Source organism: Gasterosteus aculeatus, chromosome 21 (genome assembly GCF_964276395.1).
Source record: "Gasterosteus aculeatus chromosome 21, fGasAcu3.hap1.1, whole genome shotgun sequence".
Lineage (NCBI taxonomy): Eukaryota > Metazoa > Chordata > Actinopteri > Perciformes > Gasterosteidae > Gasterosteus > Gasterosteus aculeatus.
In genome coordinates this window covers 1,097,800-1,117,184 of record NC_135708.1, presented here as the reverse complement: position 1 = coordinate 1,117,184, position 19,385 = coordinate 1,097,800, and the positions used below count along the sequence as shown (strand labels likewise).

The following is a 19,385-nucleotide window of genomic DNA, read 5'->3' as shown; positions in this document are numbered from 1 at the left end:
TTGGATTCTTTTCTCCCCTTAATGATACAAACTGCATTTTGTGTTTACTTGCGTTATCTGTGTCTAATATTTACATTAGTTTGATGATCTGACACATTTAAGTGTGACATGCAGGCATGAAAACGGGTCACGGGTGAAAAAGGTGAGAGGGATGTTTCCCCTCTAGGGGTTTTCAGCTGGTTTTGTCCCAGGGACCAACATTCTGAATAAAAAGTCACTGGCCTGTAACCTGGACCTCAAGTTCATAAGAAGAGATTGCGCCAAAGGATCGATCTCTTTCGCCTGACTTCCCGTTAGTGACAGATCGAGACAACACAACGTTGTTTGGTTTCTTTTCTTTCCCTCCAATTGCCAAGTTTCAGTCTTAATCTCGCTGGACGAACTCAAGACTCGCGCTCCACTACGTCCCGCTTCCTTTTCCCTTTTGATTTCATTCCTGTTGACTCCAGAGGACCGGAGAGACAGCTGCTCTCTGACCCCCCGCCGCCTCCCAACGAGAAGTTCGGACCCCACGGCCGAAATCGCCTTCATCCACTGAGTTTCCCTACGCAGAGCTCAACTGTCCTCAGTCAGCTGGAAGCTGATGACCAACGCCCATCAAACAGTAACACTGGTTTTCTGGGCAGACTAATTTAGCGTGTTGATATGGACTTGATGTTTATTTGATTTGTTCAGTCATAACGTGGTACGATAGAGTCCGGATCAACGAATCCGCTACCTTTGATTTATGTTTGAATGTGTACCTGCAAATGTCGTAATGTCCCCTGTTGATCTGATGCTGTGATACGTTTGCTGTAAGAGAGTGAAAGCGCCAACTGTGTTACGCTGCTGAATGATGTCTCATGGTCAGAATAGTTCCTTATTTTCTTTTCTTTTCCCGGGTCTCCGCCGTGACATCTTCACCCTCAAGGAGTGAATATCAATTATGAGACTTGATTTATAGTATTGGTTATTGGTCCCTGTTAGCTCAGGGTGGTGCCCCGTTATTTATTCATTCTGGAAGGATGCCCAGACATATAACTGTTATCAGAAAGTAGTTTACAATGGGGGGGCGAGAGTGTGGCAGAGCACCCCCCTACAGAAAATACACCACAACAGACGACAGGATGATTTCTATGACTGCCTGCGAAGACCGCGAGCAAATGGTGGCTAATAGAGGCCGTAAGAGCAGGAGAGAACAGCCGTACCCTCTTACAGACTGTGATGTCACGAGAGGCTCGGTCTTGGAAGGGAGCTACGTTCACCGGAGATGACTGTAACTACTATGGCTCCACCTGCTGGTGGAGGTAGGAACTCCACCCCGAAACTCAGAGCATTCCCCTCACACCTGAAACCCACCAGGGTGTGACGACCTGGAGGCCTCCATGAGGGCGGAAGACACACCGCTGAGGGAGGAGAGACGAGCTGCAGATTGGGCCCGCGGCAGAAGAGCAGACCAAGACAGAAGGATTCCCGAATGCAGGAGAGACCGAGAGGACGGTGTTCTCTCTTTAAAGAAGTGGATTTCCGTTTCCCCTCCAAAGACAAGACATTAGTTAAGTTTTACCGGCGAAGATCGACCGAAGCCTGAGTTACCCCCTGTTTTGACTGTTTTCTGTTTAATCTGAAGGACGTAAACTAAAACCTTTGTTTGCATTTTTGAACTCTGTGTCCTCGCGCTATTTGAAAATGAAAATGTGGATCAAGTATATTCAAAAGTGACATAAAACAAAATAATAGGCATTCAGACATTTGTTATAAAAAAACAACACAATTACACGTCAAAGAATAATGAAATCTTAAAGGTTTAAACATGAATAACCCATCAGCCAATGAGATTTAGCCTTTTTGGCCTTTGGGGTCTTAAAGGTTCTGCTACCTAGAGACCGACTAGTCTAAGACCTCGGACTGAATGAGGCCTGAAGGGGCGTTTTTATACAAAACCTCCACCCGATGGGTGTAGAAGGGTCTAAAACATTATACAGTGACACTTTTCACCAGGTCATACAAACGTGTGCCTTTGATCATTTGATCACTGATGATAATCTCGCCCTCGTCTGTCCATTATGTGCATTCAGCATGTTTCCTACTTTTTTTAGGCATGTGTCGGATGACATTACTCCAAATCACATCTCTTCTGAGCCCTTCATCAACATCTGTTGAGGCACAGCTGCTTTCATGGGGTGGTAGTGATGGAGACAATACGCCCGTCTCCCGCTCGCCCTGTCGCACCACAGACAAGTGTCTCTGTAAAATACCACCATGTGTTTGGGCCTTTTCATACATGTCGGCGTCAGGTTGCTTCAATACATCGGTTCATTTTGCACGGCCGGTCTTATAGAGCTGCGCTGCTCATGTTGCTGCTGCTTCATCCATTCAATCTGCTGCAGGGGACCAGAGACATTATTTGAGCGTGCTCCATTTGACTTCCCCCGGTTGACGAGGTCAATTATAAAAGTAACGGTAATAAAAATCCCCCCGTCTGATTGAGCCTCTTTTCCTTCTTGTTGAGTCGGATCTTTTTATCGGCTACCAGTCTGATGAGATTCTTCTTCTTCTTTAAAAGTACAAACTGTTTGTCGGTCAACGGGATCTGACCTCTTAACACGTTGATCTCACACAGTGCATTAATCCAATCTCTGTTTGCATCAGCCACAATGACTCTCCTCACACGGGGAGAGGATTCATACATGGATTCTAACAGAGTCACATTCCTCCACATGCGTGACCACATTCTGTGTCTGAGCGACAAAATGAGATAGTTAGTGTTTAAACTAATAGTGCGGCTAACTTTACCCTGAATAAATACATTCTGCACTGAATACATACAGCTGAGATTTCTATGATGTACGTATTTGGTAAAAACATTGATAACTTCTATATCATTACTGCTGGCATTCATTAAATGGTCTCTGATGAGTCGGTTGTCTTTGTCCTGTGGTAGTAAAACATCATCACAGAGACTCTGGTAAGCCCTCTACAACGTATATAAAGGCTGCCAACATGAATAAATGTGCACCATGTTATCAAAACGCTGTGAAATATTCTTGATAAAGAGTCTTTGCTGGATTCGATGGTCCTCACTACCAAACTAAAGGGATGTTGTAGCCGCGCATCAAACCCTTGATCCCCATTAGTAGCCAGAGGGCAGCGTGGTGTAATCGGGCAACACCCGCCGCTTATTGTTCACCACTTGGACTTTCCTTTTTAAGACGGAACCTCTTCTTGTCCCGTTTGATGGTTTCAGACGGTCAACGTATGTGTGCTGTGATTGGCTACAGCAGATGGAACGAGACCAATCAGCGCGTGGGGCGGGACAACAGCCGCGTCACGGCCATTTAACGCGACGCCTTTGCATGTGACGCTGGTTTTACCTTGTAGCGTGTCGTGTGCGTAACATACAAACTGTGTGACGGCGTCTTCTTCGGCCCGGACACACACATCACATGTTTAGTTGGTCAGTCACCAAGATGTGGCCCAAGGGGGGGAACCCGATCGCCGGCCCCTGATGTAAAGACAACGCTGTCTGTGTCGCAGTACAACAGCCTCTCCTGCAGCTTATCTAGCAAGTCGTAAAGCATCAACCTGGCGTGGGCCGTTGTCATGGCTCCTGTGAAGACATTTACGTCTCTTACACCAGAGTTGCTGCTGTCTGCATGACGCCGCTGCACCAAAGCCGCCTCATCTGGGATCAAACAGAATTGTCTCACATCAAACTGGTCGTGAACATGAACTGTGATCAGCTGACATGTTACTCCTCATGCTAAACCGGCCCCACAGAGAGTTTGTTACAGCTCCTCATGGCTTTGTGGACACACATTTAGTCTGGGTTTAGCTGAATGTCCTCCTTTTATTTCTCCCCATCAGCCTGTGTTTTGACGTGGCCCCGATAGCCTGATGCCTCCTGCTTGCATTTCATGAACGTCTTCACATGTCCACTAAACAATGTGCTTGTTTTGTTGGGAGAATGCCAGACTTCATGGGTGGACACAATCCGCTGACCCTTTTCCACAGACGTCTGTAGCTCCAGGGACCCGAACCCCAGACAGCTGCCTCTCTCTCTCACTGTGAACACACTCACAAGGTTGGTTCAAAGTGTCAGCACACAACCCGCACAGCGGGAACATGAGCTTTCCATGACATCTGTACGGCAAGACGGGGAGAAACAGCCCTCGGGGGGGGGGGGCACTGTGCACTTTATGAAGCCGTAGTAATTATCCATGGACTCAGAATCCCTGAGGATAATCTGGAGGTGGCCGACGGGATGCTGTTTGTTTCTCTGTACAGTTGGATACAGACTTGTAAAGTCCTAGTATCTGATTTTTTCATCATCGCAGACCTTGTGGTACAACTTCATAGCATCTGTACGCCGGCCAAAGAGCCTTTGTAGGATCCAGACGTTTGTGCTGTTTGTACGTGGCCATAAAGGCCTGTACAGAAGCGCTGGATGGTTCTGATGAGGCCCACTCACACTCCCACATCAGCACAACGTTCAAACCCTGTTGTTTCTGCAGGGCATCTGTTCTCTCCATAAGCGCCTGGTGTTGTTACCATACGGGACTTTGGTGACGGGGTTCATGTCGCTCTGTACGCGACATTTGACACATCCGGGAAAAAAACAACCGGCCGATTCATAACAAGCGAATTCTAACCGTCCACATAGAACGGAGCAGACTGGTGCTCCCCGTGGTGGAGTGCATGTCTGATGTCAATATTCTCCGTGTGGGACACGTATTCAGGCCACTGCATGGAAACATCACAATACGTCTTCTTGTGTCTTGTGGAGCCCCTCGTGTGTCAGAGCCACCGTGTCCCGCGGGAGGAACAAGGTTCTGAACACACCCAAACAGCTGGATGGCAAAGTGGTGAGAGGAACAGGGTGGAGCTGCGTGCGTTCTAGGAATGTTCCACCATGAATGGAGCACGCGCTCCACAACGCCTCTACATCATTGACACAGCAGGCTGAGCTCTGCCTGGAAATCACATTTCTCTCCACAAACTGTGCTGCACCACCTCATGAAGGGAGTTTGTTCAGTGTCACACGTCTCGTACCCGTAGTAAGACGGGTCGGGGTCTCTGCCAACGTAGTATTCATTCGCCCTCGTGTTGAACTTGTGTGGAAAATAACCTTTTTCCACATCCTCAAACGCCGCGGGTGTTTGTGCCAAACGCATGCGTAGAAAACTAAGTGAGTCTTCTGATGTCTGCTGGTCTGCGTTGTCAAACATCAGCGTGACTCCCACTCATGACCACCGTGGGCCGGATCTTCTGTTTTACAAGATACTCCAGGATGATAGAGTTGTCAAACCAGATGCATTGTGGGCTATGGATGTATAAGCTGTGTGTTCTGGTCTTGTGTCGTTCCTCACAAGGTGCTTACCGTTATGAACGCGTGTCTCTCAGTCATACAACATGTGTGCTGTTTGAGGCTCTTTCTTTTCACTGGGTTGAATGAAGCATTCGTGCTCGTCCTCAGCCTCCATTTGTGGCTCCACAGTGGAAACACACGTCGGCTTGCATGTGTGCGCTTTTTACCGCCTCTGTGTGTTTCTCCACACGCCTCACAGTATTTCATAGCGCCACACGGTACACAGTAAAATCGCCAGTGTTAATACAACACTTAAAGAGTCAATTTTAACACTGCCTCAGTGAACATATGGTCCCTATCTACAGAGTGTTAAATGTACACTGAACACAGAGTTAAATTTCCAGAGTCAATTTTACTCTGGTAAGAGTTAAAATTTTACACTAGGTGCAGTGTAGTGTAATAATATTAACTCTAAGAAGTGTCAATCAAGTTTTACACTATGTAAGAAGTAACACCCATAGTGTTATTCACATGTAACACTAAAGAGTTATAAAAGAAATAACCTTTCCAGTGTTAAACCTACTTTACACTATGTTGATTATGAAATCACTCCAAAGAGTGTTGATTTTTAACCACCTCCTACCAGTGTTGCATATCTACGCAGGGGGAAAAACACACAGACAATTGTATCCATACTGTAATACATATTTATTCCAAGTAAACATGAAATATTGACATCAAAAGTAAACCTAAAACATGTAAAGCTCACATCTTATCACAGTGGCAAAGATCTTGGTTGGTGCTGGATGACAGGACTGTTTTGATCAACATGATGGTATCTGCAAAGACAGCAAACTGAAATCAACATTATGATCTACAACCCCATACAAGCTGACAACCTGAAAATACCCTATTTCAGCTTTAAAAATCACAAACACAACTACATTTTCGGTCAAGTACATCAACTTATTACTTACCACCAGAGCACCACAGTACATTAAAGAACAATCTGAAAGAAAAAGGAAAATATACATATTAAGTAACTACGTAACTACGTAGACCCCTCCGCCGTAGCCTGACGTGCACCTCCGAAAAAATCTAACTGTGAGTCGAGTTGACGTGTACCGCAAGTGCTGTGATTGGTCCGCTCAGAACGTAATTTGCGGCAGTTGCTGACATTTGAAAGTATCGAAAGTGCACTTGCTCGTCCAGGTCCCTCAGTGGGTGAACCAGTGTTGTAAATTCACGTCTTCTCCGTAGCCTGCGCTTCAATATGAGCTTCGGCTCACCAAGGATTCGGCACCCGCAGAAACACACAGCCACACCCGCCGCCGCCGTAACGTGGAAGCATAAATTAAGCAGCAGCTGCAGCCATAGACATAAAGAATAGACATCGACCGCTGCTGCCTAGTGGTGCTGACGAGCCGCGGGGCCGCCAGCTTGGACCGGTCACCCGCTCCACTCAGTGCCAGCTGGCGCAACGAAGTGTCAGCGCGTCACTCGCTGAATACAAAAGCGGATGTTCACGGGATTTTGTAGGCATGACAACGAAAACATGATTCGGCGTATTTTAATATTCATAGTAGGCGTAACAGTAATAATATTGTGGTATATAATATAATAAAAACTATTTGTTTGCGCCTCAGCAGCCAATGCAGCGTCTACTATTTATATGTCTATGGCTACAGCAGCAGCTAACGGGAACCGAGCCTCTCGGAGCCGCGGCACGTCCGCGACATGTCCCGCTATGCTCGACCAAATTGTGACGCTAAAGCGATTTGCTCCGGCTCAAATAGAAATAATAAATATGACTGCTTCAACGATTTTTTTTCTTCATTTTACTGAAATAAATGTGCAAGCATGACACATAACACACCACGACAGCTCGTCCTCGCTGACATTAACGTTACCTCGTGTCGTTTTTGTTCAGTTTGGTGTTGTGAGGTCAGACATGTGGCTGCTACATTTAAGCTAACCGCCGACCCGATATCACGTTAGCCATTTGAAATTCGGTATTTGAAGACACGTACCCAACATTGACTAGTGTGGTGAATGAATACGTCCCTTTATTCTTATACAGATTCTACTGGAATGAAGAAAAACAACGGGAATAGTTTATAGTAGAAAGACTTACCACAGTATTTCGATGCGAGGAAGATGGCGATGCCAGAATCCACATTCTCAGTTTGACCGGGAAAGTTGGTGGGCGGGGCTCTCCAGAGTATTCTTTGTGATACTCTGGAAGGTATCTTGCTCTAATCAGTGTTGAATCAGGGCCTGAGAGAGTCAATAACACTGACAGAGTAAAACCTCTGTTAACTCCGATTATTTTCACCAACACTGGAAGTTTTCTGGTTCAATTTTACTCTGTCCATTGTTGGAAGAACTCCGGAAGAATTAAAATAGTTTGACACTGCCTTTTTGACACTGGCAAATTTACTGTGTACGACGGCGTGTACTGCTTCTGGACGCTTGTGCTGTTTAAAACCATATTTAGATTCACATCTGCGTTCACACACAGTAAAATCGCCAGTGTCAATACAACACTTAAAGAGTCAATTTTAACACTACCTCAGTGAACATATGGTCCCTATCTACAGAGTGTTAAATGTACACTGAACACAGAGTTAAATTTCCAGAGTCAATTTTACTCTGGTAAGAGTTAAAATTTTACACTAGGTGCAGTGTAGTGTAATAATATTAACTCTAAGTGTCAATCAAGTTTTACACTATGTAAGAAGTAACACCCTTAGTGTTATTCACATGTAACACTAAATAGTTATAAAAGAAATAACCTTTCCAGTGTTAAACCTACTTTACACTATGTTGATTATGAAATCACTCCAAAGAGTGTTGATTTTTAACCAACTCCTACCAGTGTTGCATATCTATGCAGGGGGAAAAACACACAGACAATTGTATCCATACTGTAATACATATTTATTCCAAGTAAACATGAAATATTGGCATCAAAAGTAAACCTAAAACATGTAAAGCTCACATCTTATCACAGTGGCAAAGATCTTGGTTGGTGCTGGATGACAGGAATGTTTTGATCAACATGATGGTATCTGCAAAGACAGCAAACTGAAATCAACATTATGATCTACAACCCCATACAAGCTGACAACCTGAAAATACCCTATTTCAGCTTTAAAAATCAAGTACATCAACTTATTACTTACCACCAGAGCACCACAGTACATTAAAGAACAATCTGAAAGAAAAAAGAAAATATACATATTAAGTAACTACGTAACTACGTAGACCCCTCCGCCGTAGCCTGACGTGCACCTCCGAAAAGATCTAACTGCGAGTCGAGTTGACGTGGGCCGCAAGTGCTGTGATTGGTCCGCTCACAACGTAATTTGCGGCAGTTGCTGACATTTGAAAGTATCGAAAGTGCACTTGCTCGTCCAGGTCCCTCAGTGGGTGAACCAGTGTTGTAAATTCACGTCTTCTCCGTAGCCTGCGCTTCAATATGAGATTCGGCTCACCAAGGATTCGGCACCCGCAGAAACACACAGCCACACCCGCCTAGCGGCATGGGGGGGAACTGCAGAGCAACGGAGAACTTGCTCAATGACGGGGTTACGCCGCCGCCGTAACGTGGAAGCATAAATTAAGCTTACAGCAGCTACAGCCATAGACATAAAGAATAGACATCGACCGCTGCTGCCTAGTGGTGCTGACGAGCCGCGGGGCCGCCAGCTTGGACCGGTCACCCGCTCCACTCAGTGCCAGCTGGCGCAACGAAGTGTCAGCGCGTCACTCGCTGAATACAAAAGCGGATGTTCACGGCATTTTGTAGGCATGACACCGAAAACATGATTCGGCGTATTTTAATATTCATAGTAGGCGTAACAGTAATAATATTCTGGTATATAATATAATAATAAATATTTGTTTGCGCCTCAGCAGCCGATGCAGCGTCTACTCTTTATATGTCTATGGCTACAGCAGCAGCTAACGGGAACCGAGCCTCTCGGAGCCGCGGCTGCGTTCACGTTAACTGGGTCGACTCGGTGCATTCCGCCGTCTGCTGGTGAACTAGCGGGTCCTATGAGCCCGTCCGCACGTCCGCGACATGTCCCGCTATGCTCGACCAAATTGTGACGTGACGCTAAAGCGATTTGCTCCGGCTCAAATAGAAATAATAAATATGACTGCTTCAACGAATTTTTGTCGTCATTTTACTGAAATAAATGTGCAAGCATGACACATAACACACCAGGACAGCTCGTCCTCGCTGACATTAACGTTACCTCGTGTCGTTTTTGTTCAGTTTGGTGTTGCGGTCAGACATGTGGCTGCTACATTTAAGCTAACCGCCGACCCGATATCACGTTAGCCATTTGAAATTCGGTATTTGAAGACACGAACCCAACATTGACTAGTGTGGTGAATGAATACGTTCCTTTATTCTTATACAGATTCTACTAGAATGAAGAAAAACAACGGGAATAGTTTATAGTAGAAAGACTTACCACAGTATTTCGATGCGAGGAAGATGGCGATGCCAGAATCCACATTCTCAGTTTGACCGGGAAAGTTGGTGGGCGGGGCTCTCCAGAGTATTCTTTGTGATACTCTGGAAGGTATCTTGCTCTAATCAGTGTTGAATCAGGGCCTGAGAGAGTCAATAACACTGACAGAGTAAAACCTCTGTTAACTCTAATAGATTATTTTCACCAACACTGGAAGTTTTCTGGTTCAATTTTACTCTGTCCATTGTTGGAAGAACTCCGGAAGAATTAAAATAGTTTGACACTGCCTTTTTGACACTGGCAAATATACTGTGAACGGTGGCAGGTGGAGGCAATCGGCCTCAGCTGAGCTGAATGTGTTTTGATGGCGTTGGTCTGGTTTTAAAATGCAGTAAGGGCGATCAGGAGGAGAGAGCCGCAGAGCGAGCGAGACGCCGGGAGCTCTCGCTGCGTTGACAACTGAAGCAACGAAATAAAAGGATCGTCCACCAAACCTGCTGTGTCCTGCCTGTACCCCAAAGAACATACACCGTGACATCTGCATTTCTGCAGACGTGGTCTCAGGGAACTGCAGCAATGCGACATTAAACACAGGTTCATTCATCTAAGCCGGAGACCGATGAGGACAGATCAACAAAGAGGATATAAACAAGTAAATACATTCTCTTCTTGTGAGGCGAGAGCCTAATCAGGCAGGAAAGAATATACAATAAACCCTGACGATTCTACATGCGATATTGTCGAGGTAACACAGCAAAGTGCTCTCTCTTTGCGGCCTGAGGGGGGCGCTGGTCTCGGGCCGATGCCTCACCTGGCGTGCTACGTGACCCGGAGCCGGAGATGCTGCCGCGCTGGAAGCAGGCGGCCGCCCTGCAGCCGTTCTTCAGAGGTCACTCTGCAAAGGGGACGAAGCTGTTTGGGGAGAAAGTCACCGCCGCCATCCGCACTGCGATCCAACAGAGCTTCTCTGACTGTTTCAGTCAAATGAGTCACAGCCATTTGGATCCACCAGGAACGACTGCTTTCCCTTAATGAATATCATCTCCTAGGTCTTTTTTCAATTAGCGTGAAAAAACAAACAGGACGAATCGTCAAAATCTGTCTTAGTGGACAAAGAGGAGGTGGCCTTGTTAAATATCAGCGTGGACGTGCACAGTCCTCTTTGTTCAGTGTGTAATGATCCGAGTGTTGCCTCTTGTGCCCTCAGGTCCTGTTTGCTGCCTTACTGGTTCACTCTGTTCCACCTGGCTCACACCTCCGTCTGCCTCCCTCTGCTGCCCAGTGGAAGTACTGCAGGCTGTTTGTCCACTTTACCTTCTGCTTTCTGACACTAGAGGTCCATGTTTGTCATGTTTTAAGTTGGTCATTAAAACATCAGTAGATCCACTTTTTAAGAAGAGCTTATGGAAATGCTTGTTTTATTCAAACGCGCACAGACCTCTCTGGGTGGAGTTCCCAGGAGAACAGAGCACCTTCGCTGTGGACCACCAGTATATGATTGGTGATGAATACCTTTTTTTACTGGGTGAAGTTCTCACTTTTATGATCTTAACTGTCTTTGATTGTATGTAGGTGGAGCACTGCTGGCCAGTCCTGTAACCAAGCCGCGTGTTCAAGCTGTGCGAGTCCTTCTTCCTGGATCTGGTGAGGTAAATCAAGCAGCAGGTAACAAACGTCTTCTAGTGACTCACAAGTCACCTCATGGCGCCTGTTACATGAAGGGCTGTTTGTGTTTTAGGTTTGGTATGACGTCCTCACTGCAAAGGCGCATAAAGGAGGCCGGACTCTGGGTCTGCCCGTCACCCTGGACACAGTTAGTGTTAAAGTCTCAATTCACACAGCGAGGGTTACTTCCTATGTCGTATTCTATATGAAACGTGTGTTTTCCTCTCAGGTTTCTGTGTTCCAGCGTGGCGGCTCGGTGGTCTGCAGGTCAACAGGAAGTGGTTCCTGCACAGCCGAACAGCAGCAGCTCCCCCTCTCTATCACGGTGGCCCTGAACTCTGAGGTGAGCATCAAAGGGTTTCAGGTAGGCAAATTAAATACAGGTTACTTTCTGACCAATAGTGATACAGAACAATGTCTTCAATGTCTTGTATTAAAGTCTTTGTTAATGGCTGACATTTTAGAGACGTTGTTGAACGTGCTGCTTATGAGATGTGTATATATACATATTTTACTGTGCGCCGTGTTTGTACCCCGTCTCCATGGTGACGGAATGCTCGCCCCACATGAGTGCGTATTATTCCAACATTCATTTGCATACGGAATCAGATGTTTCTGTTCATTGTCTTACTGAGTTCAGAGGGAGCAGTTCAGATATTTTCTCCAGAGAATTTATCAGCGACATCTGTCCGTTACAGAGTTAAGTAGCCTTTTGAAAGATTCAACACCCTTTTTCACAGACCGCATTCAGTCAGTCATTTACCATCAAAACAAAAACCTTTTTACAGGATTTGAGCCTTTTTACAGGCTTTCCACAAGTCTTTTTATTGATATTCACCATGTACCACGGAAACAACCGGAGACCCGGAGCTGGCGCTTCACTGCTCTGGACTCCTCCGACAGGATACAACGTGAATATGGCACTTTCTCGTGCCCCCAATGAAGTGCACTACCTGAAAAGGCCAGTGAGCGAGCTGCACGCCTTCATTGACACTGAGGCCAATATGTGCCGCCGGTTACAAGATCAAGAGCCGGCCTACGGTCGCATGGTTTGTGAGCACACAACAATGCTTTCAGACCACAAGATTCACACCACTAGCTGTGTCCTGAGAAGGGAGGGCGGTCGACTCGATCTCATAGACGGTTCACATCTTGTTTGGTATTCATATCCGCGTTTCTTCTTTTTTGGTCTATTAATTATAATTTGCACCTGCCACTGAGGATGGCCTTCACATGTGTGTATAAAAACTCTTACTGCTCGGAACAAATTCCATCCAGGATTTTAAAAAGGGTCTCCGAAAGACTTTCGACCAAGTCTCAACGGAGTGAGAAAGGGAAAGAGAGCTGAGTGGGCTGAAACAAGGACGACCATCTGTTTGTTTACGCCATTCGCTTCCAGTGTGTACTACTTGTTGTACCATTACAGGATGACCGTCTAACAAGTTTCCCTATTTCATGTACTGCTGCTATCAATGTTCCTTTGATCAGACGTTTGCTTCCATCATCCAGATACTGTATCAAGTGTATCGTGCACTTTACACTCAATAGCAGCACTCAACAATTTACAGCCCATCTCTGAGTTTAGGAGGAGACTAAAAAACTACAAACATTAATACAAAAAACTGACACTATGAACAATTCTCATCACCTTCATTCTTCATTTAAATCTTTCACAACCGTGTCTCATTGTTACTGACAGTTTCCCTCTATTAGTAAATCAATGTTTCGTACTGTTTGTAAATCTATTTTCTGACACTCTCAATAGTCTGTACTCTCTATTCTCCCTTCTTCTACCTGGAATGTGAGTCGTAAACTGGGGAGACTAAGGCTGCTTATCTGGGCTGTTGGGAAGCAGTGGGCGTCGGTGTGTCACCAGTTAGTTGTTATGGGGGGGGGGGGTGGACCCATTGAACTGTCTCTCCCTGCTGGATATTTGTCCTCTGGGGGGACGGGGTATTGGGGCTGTTTGTCTCTCACCTGCAGTGGTCTCCTGTCTTGCTGTCCCTTGTTTGCTTCTGCTGCTGCAGATATCTGAGAATGTCTATGAGGAGGACGTCCTCCAACAGCAGCTTCTCCTCCTTCGCCGTGGTTTGGATGGGTTCTCTGCACATGTGGTTTGATGGACAGGAGTCCTGATGTGATGGACAGCTCTTCTGTGGCCCCCTGGTGTTCATGTTCACAGCTACCTGCTTCCTCTTCCTCTTCTCCTATTTCCACCACCACGCTCTCGTGACCCTCATGTGACGATGTCATCTTTTGTTGTTTCCCTCAGGCTCATCTTCTCCATCGCTCACGACTTCCCCCGTTCCTCCTCTCAGATGGAACAGAGGTTCTTGTTCTGGCTGCTCGGTTTCACAAAGGGACTGTTTGAAGTTCTCCTTTTCTCTGCATGTGGCGGGAAGGACCTGGCCTCTCCTGTGCAGCTGCTGTCATTTCTGGGTACAGCTGAGGGGGGGCATGGGTGTCTGCACTGAGAGGGGTGACATGTTGACCGGGCTCACAATCTGCTTCTTCTCCTGCCAGTCCAACAGCAGGTTTGGGGGTGTTTGGGTGGACTGCCCTCCAGTAGGCGAGCAGCCGCTTGGTGCAGACACGTCTCTTCTTACTTATCTAAGCGGCCGGCTCCCACATAAGCCGTAGTGGCTTGGTTTCCTGCTGCTACAGTCTCCCTCCACACCTTGCGCCTGTCTTCACCCACAGGTGGTGAACTGGTTGGGAACCACCCATTCTTCTGCCATCTTCTCAAGCATCTCTGCATCCTCCTCCACTCCCTTTCTCTTTCTTTGGGATCCATCTGATCTTCATCTGCTCTCTGGTCCTTGTAAAAGTAACCATGATGCAACCTGGTGTATCTAAAGAACCCTGAGCTGTCTCTTTTGTCCCAGGAGCTATTGTGTCACTGACTATGAGGAGACAAATGATGTAAAGTCTAAACTAATGAAACCTACAAAACATGTTGAATCAGATTGACAACTGAAATCAGCAATGCAAAGTAAACTACTGGATCTGAAAGTGAGACAGTCAATGAAAACACTGAGTCAAAGTAATAACTACAATACAGGTCAAAACGCTATCAATACAGGTCAAATTATACGCCAAAAATCTCAAACTGCTCCAAGAAAATCAAACCAGTTATGACTTGAGCAAATTCAAAATAAAAGTCCAACTCAATGAAACCTGAGATTAAACTTATACAATACGGCGTAAACACTTCCACAGGAGAGAGAAGAGGAAACCCCAAAAACCCGATCATCTTAAGGTAAAATACCTAAAGTCATAAATAAATTCAAACTAAAAGGCCAATTAAGAAAGTAAAAGTCTAAGCCTGTAATGATAATCGATCAGGAATTAAATCCTTATATGTTTAAACGTTGAATACCATTCAAACGTTAACTAGTAGTGATGATGTAACCTTAACTCAAAGCATGATGCAATAATAACTTCCTTAATCAAATCAACATAAGGGCGCCTGGGGAGCAGTTAGGGGTTTGGCCGTCTTGCTTAGGGACGTTTTGACTTGGGATTTGAACCACCAACCCTGCGGTTTGCAGCACACCCTCTGTACTCCATGTGCCACGGTCACAATGATGGAAATCACAACAAACTCTGATTTTAAAATGTAAGTTGTATCTTTTACCTTCACTCTGTATATCAGTGTTGAACTAAAGAGAAAATGAAACTGTTCTCTCTCCCTTTGACTCTACATCATGTTCTTACTCCTCCAAACCATATGAGGCTGTTAACAGCTGATGATCTAACAGTTTTTCCCCACAGAGGAAGTAACTCACTCTGAGCACATGGGAGGTAGAAATGCTGTGCTGCTCAGGTCTTAACGTTACATTGTGGCTGTTCATGTGTACAGTAATTATATGACATAAATGACTATGAATTGTGTTTGATTCATATTACAACTATTTTATTAAACATGCTAATTGTAGTGGCCGTTTGTCCTTGTTACCAACACATCTGTGAATCAAAGGGTCACTGCTGCACCTAGTTTTTGTTTTCTGTCACGCAGTAAGAAAGCGGATTGTCTGGCCGATCTTTTCCTTTGTTTCGCCTTTATTCCACAGGATCCACAACACATACGATACAACTTGTCTGCCTTCCTATGCAGTGCTCTGTCTCACTGTCTCACTGCTAAACACTATTAGTCACCCAGGTGCATGCTGGTCCCACCTGGCTGTGCCCCTAAGTAACCTCCAGGTGCAATTAGTGATCCAATTACCCAAACAATTAATCCAACTATATTCAAGAATAAGTAACTAAATAATAGCTCCCACATCAAGCTGACGATAAACCTGAATGAGCATTAATGCAACATCCTGAAATGAAAATAGATGAACACTAACAATCAGATGCATCTACTCAATTCACATGTGGCCCCCTGGACATGTCTTCATTTAGTGTGTAACACTCACTAAATGACTTCAGCTTTGGAGTCACATTCTAATACTTCCTTCTGCATGACAACAGGAACTTGTTCTTTGCTCTTAAAAAGCCCAGAAATATCTTATGAAGATAAATATTGAAGGTTACCCAAACTCTGTTATATACATACATATGACACAAATACATATGAAGTGTGCATTAGTGTCACGGAAGTCCAAATATAATATGTAATACTGTCCCATGTGAGCTTGTTTTGAGCATTAATCAGTCAGTAGCATTTATTCATAGAGAGATTGATCCCGATCGTCCTCTCATTGAATCATCTTCAGAAATCCATTTCACTGACGACACAAATTAAAAGCATTCACCTCAAAAAGAGAAGCATCCGGAAGCTTCCCATCAGGGAGCCAGGAAGTAGTCGGTGACGGTCCTCATGCGTTAGGAGGTCAAGCCGAGCCATGAAACCTGGAGAAACGTCCACATAGAATCACCTTGGACCTTCATATCAGCCCTGGACATGGCTGGAGATCAAAGTGACCTACGATGAGTTTGACACACCTGCTTTAGAGCAGAATGAGGATGTACTTTATTGTAATCATTTCCTTCAGCTACAATAACCATGTTATTAAGAGATGGAAAGTTAAAGCCGTTCCTCTTTCTGTCCACGCTGCACAACGCGTGTTTTATTGCATTTAGTGGCAACGCTGCTGCTGCTTGTCTTTTATTTTGGCGGGAAATCCCATTTAACACTTTCAATACTCCACTTTGTGAGGAGATAAACTCCAGCCTGTTATCAAATGTGTGCTTGTGCTTTGTGTGTTTTTGTTGGTGACTTAAGTGTGATATTTGGTGCAGAATGAAAGCTTCAAGTTGCACCTGAAGTAGCGAGCTCAGTAGTTTGTGTTGTTGTGAGACGGCTCTGCGTGAAGGTTAATAAGGTTAATAAAGCAACTTATTCATTACTCATTTCTTTATTTACTCACTTCCTTCTTCAACATGCTGCACCACCAATGTTTCCTCTGTGCTATTGACACAGCAACAGGGCTGTAGAATAAATACAGATCTTATGGAGGAAATAGTACAAAGGTCAATAGTACAGCATCTTTAAAAAGGATCAGAGTATTTCATGTCAAAAGAAATAATACAGCGTGTTGAAAGCATCTTTATTTGATGGCCTGTTTAAACATGTACAGTTGTTTCCAATAAAAGTCATTTATTAACATTAGAGCCAAACAATTCTATTTTTGTTAAAGTAACACATGGAGTAAATGTTGTAAATGACATTATAGGGAATAAAAACACAAGTAACGCATATTCAATATTTCCTTGAGAGGTTTGCTGAACCATTAAAAAGCTTCTTGTTCAAAACAAACCTGATTATGTGAAATTAGATTTGATTTCACTCAACAGATTTAGAGAGATTTGAAGTTAAAATGGGCTCAAAAAGAATTACACATTCATATTTTCCTTCTTCACCTTGTTTTTATTATTGCTGATGAAGCGCACACACACATAAGGACACATGTGTCTCATATGGGGGGACAGATGAAAGAGCGTCTTATAAAATGTCTTCTTGAACACATAAAGATGAAGATTAAAGCCTAATTTGGAGCCAATATCTAAATGATCATCTATTGATTGAAGGAGCACAGCAGCATTAAGCTGAGCTCTTTCACACTTCCATCTGAGTCCCAGAGAGCTGTGGACCCCCCAGAGTCCAGACCAGCTCAGGTACCCCTCACCTGCTCCACCTGCATCTACACCCACATGAACCACCATCAGCTGTACAGACTGAACTATGTGGTGAGCAGAGAGGAAGGTTCTCCACCAGGAGGAGACTCTCCCTCCTGAAGAGGACACAGAGACACTGAGGAACCATAAGACCAGAACCTGAACCCAGGATAAAGAGGTTCAGTGAATGTGGTGCTGAAGGTGTGGAGGTGGATCAGTGTGTCAGAGGAGACTCTGTAGAAGGACAGAGAGCCAGCAGGACAGTCCACATATACTGCTACTCTACCAGAGGAGGAGGAGGAGGAGGAGGAGGAGGAGGAGGAGGAGGTGGTGATGGGTGTTCCTGTCTCATTGTGACGGACATAGTAACCTCCATTAGAGCAGCTCAGACACCAGGACTGATCATTGTGTCCAAACAAACAGTCATCACTGTTTCCTTTCCTCCTGATTCCTCTGTAACTCACTGATACATGAACACTTCCTCTCCACTCGACCTCCCAGTAACAGCGACCAGTCAGACCAGTTCTACACAGCAGCTGAGGCCAGTAGTCAAATCTGTCTGGATGATCAGGATGTGACTGATCCTCCTTCACACATGTCACCTTCCTGTTGTTGTCAGACAGTTTGATGTGTTTGTTTACTGTGTTTGTGTCGATTGTGAGTTCACAGGAATCTGATGAGAGAACAAGACACAATACAGCTGCAGTTATTAATCATGTGTTCATCTACTGACACGTTGATGATGACGTCACAGAGGTGAATGAGTGATGTCACAGTGTGAAGATGGTTGAATCTTCATGAATCAAAGCACACTTACACTTCCTCAGACCTGGTCTCAACCATCGGACTCCATCAGGCTCCACCCTGAAAGGAGGAGGGGGGTCAGAGCAGCATGGAGACATGGACATTACATCACTCTCACACACAGCTTTGTCCTTCATGTCCACATGGAGCACCTCTTCTTCTTCTACCACTACTTACAGACGACCACAGACTGTCAGTCAGGCGTCACACAGCGACGAGGTGCTGGAATATATTCATGAAGAAGATGAATGGATAACAAATAAGAAATGGACCTGTCACTGTACTTTCACCAGATGTGAATTCAAACGGGAGAAATGATGTCATGCTACAGATCAAGCTTCATGGGACGTGTGCAAAGGAACATTCACATTAAACTGTTTCATAAAGATAAAGCAGATACAGACCATTCAGTATTCACACAATGTGCATGTTTCCATGTTTCAAAATGAACAATGAACCAACAACACATGTACTATGAACACAAACAAACAGAAGAAACACACTAGTTAGTTTATTTAGTTCCCTGTTTGGTTTTTCACACCACAGAGGAACCGACTGCTGACGTCACGTTCTGCATTATTACTGTGATATTACAGAACATCCTTATGTAAATGCATTCAACCATCTTCAAATGGATCCCTGTTGTTTTCATCATGAGACTCTAATCCATGAAGCTCTGTGATCCTCATCGCTGCTGTGAGATGCATGTACTGATAAAATATGTTATAACATTGTTTTGTGCTAAAGCCGTGTCTCAAGTGTCCTGTATTTGACCCTGATGTGCAAAGAGCAGCATGATACAAAATGTTGCTTTGCAGCTGTGTCCTGAGAAGGGAGGACGGTCAACTCGATCTCATAGACGCTTCAAAAAAAAGGACTTCTGTTCATGACCTTGGTTCATATCTTATTCGGTACGAAAGTTCCGTATCCACGTTTTTACTTTATGTCAATTAATAATGATTTGCACCGGCCACTGAGGAGGATCTTGTGTGTGTGTGTGTGTGTGTGTGTGTGTGTGT

At 44.9% G+C, this 19,385-nt stretch overlaps 1 protein-coding gene and 3 long non-coding RNA genes across 4 annotated transcripts in view; 1 reads left to right on the top strand and 3 right to left on the bottom strand.

Annotated features, from left to right (window-relative positions):
- The window catches only part of LOC144390398 (uncharacterized), a 158,659-nt gene that overhangs the window by 30,762 nt on the left and 108,512 nt on the right, over positions 1 to 19,385 (top strand). The gene's annotated exons all lie outside the window — the stretch shown is intronic.
- Positions 1 to 19,385, bottom strand: part of LOC120813096 (protein NLRC3-like) — a 159,886-nt gene that overhangs the window by 60,660 nt on the left and 79,841 nt on the right. The gene's annotated exons all lie outside the window — the stretch shown is intronic.
- On the bottom strand, positions 5,977 to 7,732 carry LOC144390341 (uncharacterized). The gene is made up of 3 exons (XR_013454364.1): positions 7,422 to 7,732; positions 6,265 to 6,296; positions 5,977 to 6,126 (listed from the first exon to the last, which is right to left on the bottom strand). It is a non-coding gene; the product is annotated as an uncharacterized LOC144390341 (long non-coding RNA).
- LOC144390348 (uncharacterized) lies at positions 8,211 to 10,085 on the bottom strand. The gene is made up of 3 exons (XR_013454374.1): positions 9,775 to 10,085; positions 8,473 to 8,504; positions 8,211 to 8,358 (listed from the first exon to the last, which is right to left on the bottom strand). It is a non-coding gene; the product is annotated as an uncharacterized LOC144390348 (long non-coding RNA).